Consider the following 11352-nt stretch of genomic DNA (forward strand, 5'->3'; position numbering starts at 1 on the left):
CGGGACACATAGGTACCGGGACACATAGGTACCGGGACACATAGGTATGACCCCGCAGGGGGTTCGTCAGTCTACCTATCGAAGTAAGAAGCTGAGACTAGAAACGTGGAAATCATGTGGTGCCCACTCCCTCCCCCACAACACCGTGCGAAATTACTGCTATTGTCGGTGGAAATATGGTAATTTTTTTACAGGTGTAAAGCGAATTTGTATTAATGGATTTATGGAAACATTAAACGATATTACAATACGCTCGGTGAAATGTAGCGAGGAAGTACAGTTTGGTGGATAATCGAAGGCCTCTGTTATGAACTCTAGTAGAAGGATAAGTAAGCACACGTCAATTATTGAACGTTTTCTGTTCGAATGCTTTCGTCACTTTCCCAGTTTTATGAAAGCGCACATTTGTCATGCTCGTGTCGATAGCGTTGTGCCACTAGTACTGTAGGCAAGCTGTTTGGCAGTTGCTTTAATGTTAATGTGATTTATTTTTGCGCGCGAGGCACACACCCATTTCTCCCAGCTGTTGGCTCTGGCCCCTGTAACTCTTTCCCGGGTATGTTGATATAACTGTAGCTAGGGTGAAAGGTCACACGTCTAGACAGTGGTTGCTGAGCTGCGTAGTTCGGTGAGCTATGCAGGCACGCCGCCGAACTGCCGTGTTGCACTTTTAACGCCGTGCAAGTTTCATCCTAAAGTCAGCTGTTGTTATTTTGCATAGGGCATTTCGAACTATGTTAAATAGTTCAGGCCAACCCTTACGCCGTGGGTGGGTGGGTGCAAGGGGTGTGAGGATGTGGGCCGCGTAGCAACCCCTTGAACCGTGGTGCCAGTGCATGTGCGGAGACGGAGGAGGGATGGCCCGCTCTGCCTAATCGCACTTGAGTCGGCCGAACCTCCACGATAGCAGGCGATAAAAAATAGCTGTTTATTTCGTGCGAAGGTTATTGACATCTGGAGGTTAGCAGGGGGTGGGACGGGAAGGTGTTTCACAGAACAGACCGCGAAGGTGTGGTGTGGTGCGAAGTGTTGCGCCACTGTTTAAATGCAACATCCACGTATTAATTAATTCATATAAATTGCCAACGAAAATAATTAAGCCTCAGACACTATAAACGCTGGAGAAGCATGGAAGGCAGGTGCTACGCGATTGCATGCATAGTGAAATTATACTACTGTATTGCAATAGTCATCGCAACTTTAAAATCGTTTTATTATTGTTGTATTTAGTTCTTGGCGGTGTTGGCGGTGTTTCAATTCGGTAACAAAAATACGAAACTCACGCTATATACAAGGAAAATGATATATATGATCTAGAGCTAATAAACACCTATTTATTATTTGTACCTATTGGTATTTATTAGCTCTTGATATAATATCCTGCTGTCATACTGAATTTATATTGTCTGAAAACATTGAAACCTTGGGGTCGAGTGTCAACCTTTCCCTTTAATACTCACATAAAGATTTGATACTAATATACCCATGGAACGACGAGGTATAATGGGCACTATACAATAATATGTGGTGGTGGTGGTATAGCACTTGCTGCAACAATATCTGTGTTTAATTTTTGCTGTGTCAAGGTATACATTTATTCGCAGTGTCATTCATTACTCCTCCCATCCATTACTTGTACAAAATATTTTCAGATACAGTAGGAAGAACGTTCCTGAGGCTTCTGGGATAGGAGAGAAAGTTTGAAGGTCACGTTACCAGTCTGTGCACAGTCTGGTCTAGACATGTTGAAGGTCATTGTAATGCGAGTGTGAAACTCACGTCAGGCAGGAGTATAAAATATGAATAACAAAGTCCTTTTCCAAATAGTGAAAACAATAACTGTTTGGCATGAAATTGTGCAGTATAGAATACGAGGAGGGCAGAAGAATGATGCATGTAGCATGCGCAAGTATCGTATGCATCCTATACATTATCGGTTGGCTTGAAGAGACTTTACAAGTGCCCCATCCATACATCCACCCAGTCACGCATATTCTCCGATGCATCCATATACCTGCTCATAACACCTAATTCTATGTTTGCACACGTTTCGGTTCAGCACTGGACCCTTGAGGGTACGACCGGCGGTGGCAATTGCTTCACCGAAGAACGGACAATGTCTATTATGGAGTATGGACGGACCCCGTCGTTGCGTATCAACGATCGCATTGGAGGAGCCAGGGGACTTTTGTTGTCAGTCCAGAATGCTATTGACTGTCGGTCGGAGCCTCTCTCTATCTCTCCCTCCCTCTCTCCCTCAGTCTCTCCGTCCGTCTCTCACTCTCTCCCTCCCTCCCTCCCTCCCTTCCTTACTCGCTCATTACTCGCTCTCTCTCGTACTGAATCAGAGCTCACGGCCAACTTATGATGACCGCACACAAACGCGCGCGCGTAGTCACCATCCCGGCAGTTTCAATTCGTCCACTCACGCGTGGTACTTTTAAGGTGATGGTCAAATTTCCCCTAACCGCATCGAGTGGCGTGCATGTACGGACCAACGCATCGCGACACGGTGCGCAACACGGCGCGGTCGCGGTACGTTGCTGCCGCCATACGTAACGCCGTACCCCGTAGAGCCGTAACGCCGTAACGCGGTAACGCCGTACCTCGTACGCGGTAACGCCGTACCCCGTAACGTAGTAACGCGATAACGCCGTAACGCCGTACCCCGTAACGCGGCGACCCGGTAACGCGGTAACGCCGTAACGTGGTGACGCCGTACCCCGTAACGCGGTAACGCCGTACCCCGTAACGTGGTAACGCCGTACCCCGTAACGTGGTAACGCCGTACCCCGTAACGTGGTAACGCCGTAACGCGGTGACGCCGTAACGTGGTGACTGCCCATTTTAGTCTGACGTTGAGACAAAGAAAACCCGGCGTATCCTTTCGAGAATGTAAAAATTAATGAGGAATGAAAAAGGCAAATCGAATGACGAAAACCGGGCGTAAAAGTGACCCTATAAACATCGAAGGTTAACCTGGAAAAAGTACTCCTTTTTCTAAAGACGGCGCCGACGATGCTACAGGGTCAAAATCCGACCCTTTTCGACGTTTTCTCTGACGAGCATGAGTACCACCATACGCTGCATGATAAAAATTTCAAAAGAAAAATGTAAACAAATACAATAAAAAATTTAAATTTAGAAAAATTTAAATTTTAAATTTTAAATTTTAAAATATAAAAAAAATTATTTAAAAAAAATTGGGCATTCACTCTACCCCTCTTACTAATAACCGTAGGACCAACGACCCGTAGGACCAACGACCCGTAGGACCAACGACCCGTAGGACTATAGATCGGTTCCCCGTAACGTGGTGACGCCGTAAACCGTAACGCGGTAACGCCGTAACGCCGTACCCCGTAACGTGGTAACGCCGTAACGCCGTAACGCGGTGACGCCGTAACGTGGTGACGCCGTACCCCGTAACGCGGTGATGCCGTAACGTGGTGACGCCGTACACCGTAACGCGGTGATGCCGTAACGTGGTGACGCCGTACACCGTAACGCGGTGATGCCGTAACGTGGTGACGCCGTACCCCGTAACGCGGTGATGCCGTAACGTGGTGACGCCGTACCCCGTAACGCGGTGACGCCGTAACGTGGTGACCCCTGTACCGTTCGCCACAAGTAACCACAGAATGACGCACGGGGGCGTAAACGTGGTGACGCCGTAACGTGTGACGCCCGTACCCCGTAACGAGTCGAGTTACGCCGTAACGTGGTGACGCCGTTACCCCGTAACTCCGTGAGAACCGCAACGTGGTCGGAGACGCACGGTACATACCGGTGAGCAGCCGTAAGCACCGTAACGTGTGACGAGATCCGTAACACATGGTCTGCCGTACCCCGTAAGAACCGCGTAATGCCGTAACGGGTGACGCCTGTACCCCGTAACGCGCGTATGCCGTAACGTGGTGACGCCGTAACGTGGTGACGCCCGTAGGCCCGTAACGCGTTAACGCCGTAACGCCGTAGCCCACGAACGTGTGACGCACGTACCATCCTCGTTAACGCGGTGACGCCGCTATACGTGTGACGCCCCGAGACCACCGTAACCGCGGTGATGCAGTAAACGCGTGGTGACCCGTACACCCGTAACGCGGTACGCCGTAAACGTGTGACGCCCGTACCCCCGTAAACGCGGTGACGCGCGTAAGGTGTACGCCCGACCCGTAACGCGGTGACGCCGTAACGACGGAGTGACGCCGTAAGCGTGGTAACGGCCGTACACGCAGTAGACGCGGTATTGCCGCGTAACGCCTGCGTTTTTTTCCGCTACTGCCTCCGCTGGTTGAACCCGACCACGCCGCCCTCCGTCGGTGACAGCAGGTCGCCAATGCGCGACAACGCAGCGCACGCAACGCGCCGCTAATCGGAAACGTCGGGCGCAGGTCCGTCGGCGGTTTGGTCGCGCGTGGTGAGCGAGCGGCGCGGGGCGGGGGAGCGGGAGCGGGGAGCGGCGGCGCGGGGAGAGGAGGAGGAGGAGGAGGAGTGAGGAGGAGGAGGAGGAGAGAGTGGTGCATGGTTGAGGCCTGTGCGTGCGGGCTAGCCCCGCGCGGTGAATAAGTAACGAAGTAGCGGCGGCCGCGACTCGCGACGCCACGATCGGCGGCTAAACAAGCAACTGCAGACAAGATAAGTGATCAATCACTTACAACAAGTGTCTGCGTGCGGCCATTTCGGTTACCGGACAACTTAATGAATTGATAAGTAGCACATGGCGGACTGTGGGACACAGGCCGCGCGCCGCAACAGACTGTCGGCGTGTAATTACCTCCGTTTCAGGACTGTCGAATGACGTCTGGCGCCAGGAAGGGATCCGCCTAATAATCGGCCGTTCGAGCGCGCCTGGCTTTCTATTTGTGGCAGTGGCTCAGTGCTTGCACCTTGCAGTCGCGAGACGCAGCATAGTCGATTTCCTCCGCCTATAGAACATCAACCCCCGCGGTTTGCATGAAATGCGTGGGGGTGCGTGCGTGCGTGTGATTGCATATCGTGCAATACGGGGCGTGCCGTCGTCGAGTGAATGCGTGCTTGCGCCGAGCGCCTTGTGGTGTGGTGAATATGTATGTGTAGTATATCTCATAATACTAGGTATAGGTACCAGTACCGTGTCTACAGCCGCTGTCTGTGTTCAGTGTGCGCGTGTCACATTACAGTACGACTCTGCGCTGTTTACAATAACTATTGTGTAAAGTCTCTCTATGTCCCTTCGCTCTCTGTCCCTCTCTCTGCTCGCTCCTCGCATCTCTTCGCGCGCAGCCTCGTGTGTGGTGGGTGTATGTGTTGGTGTTGTGTGTGCTGTGTGTGTGTGCGTGTGGTGGTGTGTTGTGTGTAGTGTGTGTGGGTCGGTTGTTGTGCTGGGCTGTGTTGTTGTGTGTGTGGGTGTGCTGTGTCGTGTGGTCGTGTGCGTGTGTGTCGTGTGTGTGTGTGTGTATCGTTGTTGTGTGTGTGTTGATGTGTGTGGTGTGTGTGTGTGTGTGTGTGTGTGTGTGTGTGCTGTGTGTGTGGGTGTGTTTGTGTGTGGTGTCGTTGTGTGCGTGGGTGTGTGTTGTGTGTGTGTGTGGTGTGCTGTGTGTGTGTGTTGTGTGTGTGCGTGCCGTTCTGCGTAGCGTGCGCAGCGGCGAGGCGCGTATAGGGTCGTGCCGTGCATGTGATCACTAGGTCTCGTTCTCTCTCTCTCATCTCCCTGCTCGCTTGTGCACCACCGCACCTTGCCGTTCTCATCCTTCCTCTCGTCTCTCTCTCCTCTCTCTCCTCCTCTCTCTTCTCGCTCTCCTGCTCTCTCTCTCTCTCTCTCTCTCCTCTCTCTCTCTTTCTCTGCTCTTTCTCCTCTCTCTCTCTCTCCTCTCTCTCTCTCTCCCTCTCTCTCTCTCTTCTCTCTGTCTCGTTTCTGTTCTCTGTCTCCTGTCGCTGCGTCGTCTCTGTCTAGTCTCTGTCTCTTCTATGTCTCGTCTCTCTCTCTCTCTTCTCTCTCTCTCTCTTTCTCCGCTCTCTCTGCCCTTCTCTCCTCACAGTCTTTCTGATAAGCCTGCTACTTTCATTCCTACGGTGTATATGGTGTTGTATTTATTCGTTATACACTGTTAGCATGTGGCTCAGTCCCTTCAGGCTATAATTTGGTGCAAGGTTCAGCGGGCTTGAATAAGAATGCGACATATCGCTGATAATACACCCCGATATAAACTCAAAGCCTTTTCACGTGAGAACATCCGCCTCGTGATTACTTCAATAACAGCAAACCCATCCAAATCCACTTCACCTTTTTAGAACAGTTTTTCTAAAGCACCCTGGAATGGCTTTTTGGAAGCCTTCTATAGGTCGCTGCGCTTCTTTATTATATTGGTTTTATAGAGCAATTAGCGGTAAAACGATATGATAAAGTGTCGATTCTATTTGCTTTGAGCTTTCGGTTTCTTAGTCCGTTTGAGTTTTTCAACACGGGCTTGTGGTGGCGTGTTGTACCAATTTGTGACTTAAAGATAGCTGCTGCACGCTACTGCCGGCTTGTCATTGTGCGGCAGCTATGCCGCTACTGTGCCGCCGTTGCTCTCGTGCTACGTGCTGCTACTGCTTTCTTCTGCTGCGGTTTGCTCCCCTGCTGATCGTTACTGTGCCACTGATTGCGGCCTGCGATCCTGCTACGTTGCGCCGCTGATTCTAGCTACTCGCGTTTGCTGAGCCTGCTGTATCTCTACTGTGCCCTGCTGATTCTGCTACTGTTGCTGCCTGCCTGCATTATTTATGTGGCTCCTGCTGCTTCTAGCGTGCTACTGTAATGGCTCTTGCGCTTCTGCTATTCGTTGCGCTGTTGGCTTCTAGCTGCTACTGTTAGCGTCCCTGCTGATCTCGTTACTGTGCTTCTGTGCGTTCTTAAAAAATCCAGCTGTTACTGGTTCTCTCGCGTGAAATCTCTGTTAGCTGTTCTCTGTCCTGGTTCTTCTAGCGGCTGACTGTTGGAATCTGCGGGCTCTGCTACTGTTTGCTCCTGTGATTCTGTTTACTATTGCCTGTGCTCTTAGGCTGCTACTGTTGCTGCTTTGCGCTTCTCTGCTACGGTTTGTCGCCTGCTGATTAGCTAGCCTGTTCTCGCTGCGCTTCTGCTACTGTTGCCACTGTTGCTCCTGCTGCTTGATGACTACACTGTGGCTCTTGCTGAGTCTTTTATTTTTTTTTTTTTTTTTGGTTTGTGTTGTCTTTATGTATGTGTGTTATTGGTTGTTGGCTACTGTTCTTCTAGCTGCGCTGTTGGCTCCTGCTGATTGTCTGTTACTGTTGCTAAATGTTGCTCTAGCTGCTACGTTGTCTCTTGCTGCTTCTGCTACTCGTTGCTCCTGTTGCTTCTAGCCCCTACTGCTTGGGCTCCTGTTGCTTCTTAAAAAATCTAGCTGCTATCTGTTGGCATCCTGCTGAGTTTCTGTTACTGTTGCTACTCTGTGCCTGCTCTAGCTGCTTCTGCTCTACGTTGCTCCTGTTGCTTCCTAGCTGCTACTGCTGCTCTTGCTGCTTCTGGCTAAACTGTGCGCTCCTGTTGGCTTCTCAGCTGCCTACTGTTGGCTCCTTTGCTTTTAAAAAATCTAGCTGCTACATGTTGGCTCCTGTTGGCTTCTTAAAAAATCACTGCTACTGTTGCTCCTGCTGATATGTTACTGTGCTCCTGTTTGCTTCAAGGACTGCTACTGCTGCTCCTTGCGCTTCTGTTACTTTGCTCACTGTGCTTACACAAGCTGCTACTGTTGCTCGCTGCTGATTCTGCTACCTGTGCTCCTGCTCTTCTGCTACTGTTGCTCCTGATGTCATCTGCGAGCTGGTGCTTGGATGTGGTCTGTTACTGGTGGTCCCTGCGCTGTTGCTGCTAATTAATGATGAGGATGAATGAGTATGATGATGATGATGATGTATGATCAATGAAGATTATGATATTATAATTATTATGGTGGTGTGCCTGTCACTTTTTGGTCTACTTCTGTACTCTGCTGCTTCGCTCCGATGACAGTGCTTACTCACTAGCTCCGATCAAGTAAGGTGCCAGTAAGGACATTGAAGTGACTCTTCTTCTTGCTTAAGGAAAATTCAGCCTATACGAATTACGTGGTACAACACTAGAAATATGACTCCATTCGTTGAGCCAACTTTGGCTGACACATGTGTACTGCTGCGCATTTGAGTTGCGTGCGTTGCGTGGCGCGTGTGCGCGTGCGTGCGCGTGGTCCGCTTATTGTGTGGCTAGTGTGTGTGCCGCCATGCGTCCGTATCGAGTGTTGTGGTGTGTGTGTGTGTGTGTGTGTGTGTGTGTGTGTGTGTGAGTGTGTGCGTGCGTGCGTGCGTGCGTGCGTGCGTGCGTGTGCGTGCGTGCGTGTGTGCGCCTGTGCGTGCGTGCTTTATGTGTGTATGGAGGACGAGAAGGGTGAGGAGGAGGAGAAGAAGCAGATGAAGGAGTGTGCGATATTTGCGTGCACATATGTCGGGATAGTATTTTGCTACGTCAATACGTGGTCTGTCGGTGCCGGGTGACGGCGAGGGGGAGGGGTTCAGATGATTTTTATTGACGTGTCATTATAAAGCATTTATTATTCTATGGAGTGCAGCTTATAGCTGTCGTAGAACACTGGCTACGGGTAACCGATCCTGCATTTCTCTTGTTTAGTTGATCTCGCGTCGCTGCATTTCAGACGGTGTCTTAGTTTACGTAATCCACATAATCTGTTGTGGTGATTTCTGGGAATCTGCATTCAATGTCAGAAATCGATCGTTATCCGCGCGAGGATTTAAAAAAATGGCCTCAATGTACATGCACACATTTTTTCGACTGGGTACGTTTTTTACCCTAATGAAACTTGTAAACGTGCACCTGCTTGTTTTCTTACCATTTCGTTATCCCAAACCGAGACATTTTAATTGTGGGCATAGAGCAACCAAGCAGCTCAACAGGCCGTCTCTGCATGCACCGAGACGAATCATCTGCATGGTGAACGGCAGCGTACAAGGCCAGCAAGCTAGTGGTGTTCACGCTCGCTTTGCGATGATAACTGCGCCATGCAGTTTCGTTATTATCTCAGTGTACAGTCTCTGTCCCGAAATTGCTACGCGCCTTCATTTCGTGATGTAATTGTCTTCAAATTTGCACTGAAATGCAGCAGCATCCGCTTGATTCCGTTCGTAGCACTCTAGATTTTAGTGCGCTACAAACTTTCACCACGCGTGCATACGGTGTCGACGAAGTTTCAATTGGCCACCGCCAACAATCTCTATATAAATAGCTTTCATATTTCAATCAGATGAGATTATTGTTGAGCCGCAGCCCTAAAAACACAGCTAAACGTTTAACAGAGTGTAGTCGTCGGTGTGCATAATCCGTGCCTAGTGCCGTGAGAGGTTTTCCACGCGTGATGAGAGGCTCGCATCCGTGTGAGTTTACCATAGTCGACCGTGGTGATAGCAGCAGCTGGCCGGCGATCTTTAACTCTGGAAATTGAATTATCCCCTATAAAATCGTCTGCATTTTTTTCCACATTCGGGTGCAGTTTTGCCGGCGAAACCGGTGAGGTTCCCGCGCAGAACGGATCTCTGTATACACTCACAGATATCAGGAGTGACGCAATAGAGATGCTCTATTTTATCATTCCTGTAGATGTCCTAGAATACGCTGCATATAGTGTATATACTACACACACGCGCCCGCAAACGCGCACGCACACCCACGCACACGCACGCACGCACACGCGCGCAACCCCTGACAAAACACATATTTATTATATATATTTATATATATATACTATAGCTGGGGAACCCAGCGTTAGTCGGGGGAAAAGGTATATATATATATCGTATATCGAGTTCGCGTGACGTTGTTTCACCAGTGTCAATTCTGTAAGTCTTCCGCGTTTGTGGCTACCAAGTGCATAAAGTTCCGAACACTAATGAAGATGGGCAAATTCACGTCTGTTGTCGCCCGTATCACCTTGCCAAGCGACATGCATTCGAGTTAGTTATATGTACAGAAATCTGGTAAAATCGAGCATGCTCACAGACAGCGCACAGTTCCACTAGCTGCCAGTGTACTAAGTGTGGCCGATCTCACGCAATTTGCGGTTAATTGGCAAACTTGCCACTTATCATGGCGTATTCTCTGATATTGAAATACAGCTGTAACGCTCCCACTAATTGCAATCATTGTTCTCTCTCGCGCGCGCGATAATTATAATAGGTTTAATTATCAATTTGCGATCTTTTATCTCATTAGTGACTCGCATGCGAACTACATTCAAGCATCAAATCGTAAAATTGGCTCTTGTAGGGTTTCAAGCATTTGTTATGGCATCTATGAAGTTAGTTCTATCAATGTTTGCACGCATCAATAATTTAAACAAAAGCGCAGCTGTTAGTCACTGTAACCGCCGCGGATTTGCCAAAAGCTTCCACAAAAAGTAGGTTGAAAGTTAAGCTGAGAAAGCGAACTGCCCTTTGCAGCATTCTCCGCAGTTTTCCTCTTACCATCGACACTTCGCTCCTATTGTCTAATGTATCAGTGTTTTGTAATAGAAATAGAAAATGTAATTAATTGTGCTTGCCGTAACAGTGTAGCCAAATATTTGCATGTGTATTTCTGTTATTTAGAGAAATGGCTATTGCTACGCAGCTTTATGTTATACAGTGTAAACGCTGTCTATACTTATGACTTTGTATTATTCGGGTTTTGTTTGAATTTTCTTAGCTGTGTTTATTTATTGGTAATGTGTCTATATGTTTATGCTTCAGGATCAAAGTTATCAAGAAAGAGGTGACTGGATGGGACATGTATGTTTTGTTTTCGGTTAAATTTTTTCTACTTGCATGCATGCGCCTAACTAACCCAAATATTGTGATATTTAATAAAAATCTAAAAAGCTTACGTTTGCATGTTTGTGGTGATAGGACCAGTACCCCATAGTGTGTGATTTAGTGTATATAGTGTAGTTATGGAATACACCTATATATATCAGGAGTAGATAATAGACCCTATTATCTACTCCTGATATATATATATATATATATAGTATATATATACAAATAGTGTGTGCCTAGCGGTGTGTGTGTGTGTGTTGCTGTGTGTGATGTGTGTGTGTGTGTGTGGCGCGCGCGCGCTCGTGTGTGTGCTTGTGCGTGTGCGTGTGCGTGCGTAACCTTTACTGAGTGTGACGAAGATGGAAGTTATTCGGGTATTAGCAGGTTCTAAGGAGAACACAGTGCGCACAGGCCTGCGGTTTATGCCCATTCGTCTGCATTACCCATTGCTGACCACCGCGTGGAACACACTTGTCTAGACCAAGAAACAAGCCGCAACGTCACAGCAACAAACTCTTCCCAATG

General features: G+C 48.7%; 1 long non-coding RNA gene across 1 annotated transcript in view; it reads left to right on the top strand.

Annotated features, from left to right (window-relative positions):
• The window catches only part of LOC106821434, a 99344-nt gene extending 88544 nt beyond the window's left edge, over nucleotides 1-10800 (top strand). Inside the window, exon 3 of the long non-coding RNA XR_001395732.1 lies at nucleotides 10762-10800. This is a non-coding gene — a long non-coding RNA (uncharacterized LOC106821434). The remainder of the gene's footprint in view (nucleotides 1-10761) is intronic.
• Nucleotides 10801-11352: the final 552 nt, after the last annotated feature.

Source organism: Priapulus caudatus, unplaced genomic scaffold (assembly GCF_000485595.1).
Source record: "Priapulus caudatus unplaced genomic scaffold, Priapulus_caudatus-5.0.1 Scaffold73, whole genome shotgun sequence".
NCBI classification, from domain to species: Eukaryota; Metazoa; Priapulida; class Priapulimorpha; order Priapulimorphida; family Priapulidae; genus Priapulus; species Priapulus caudatus.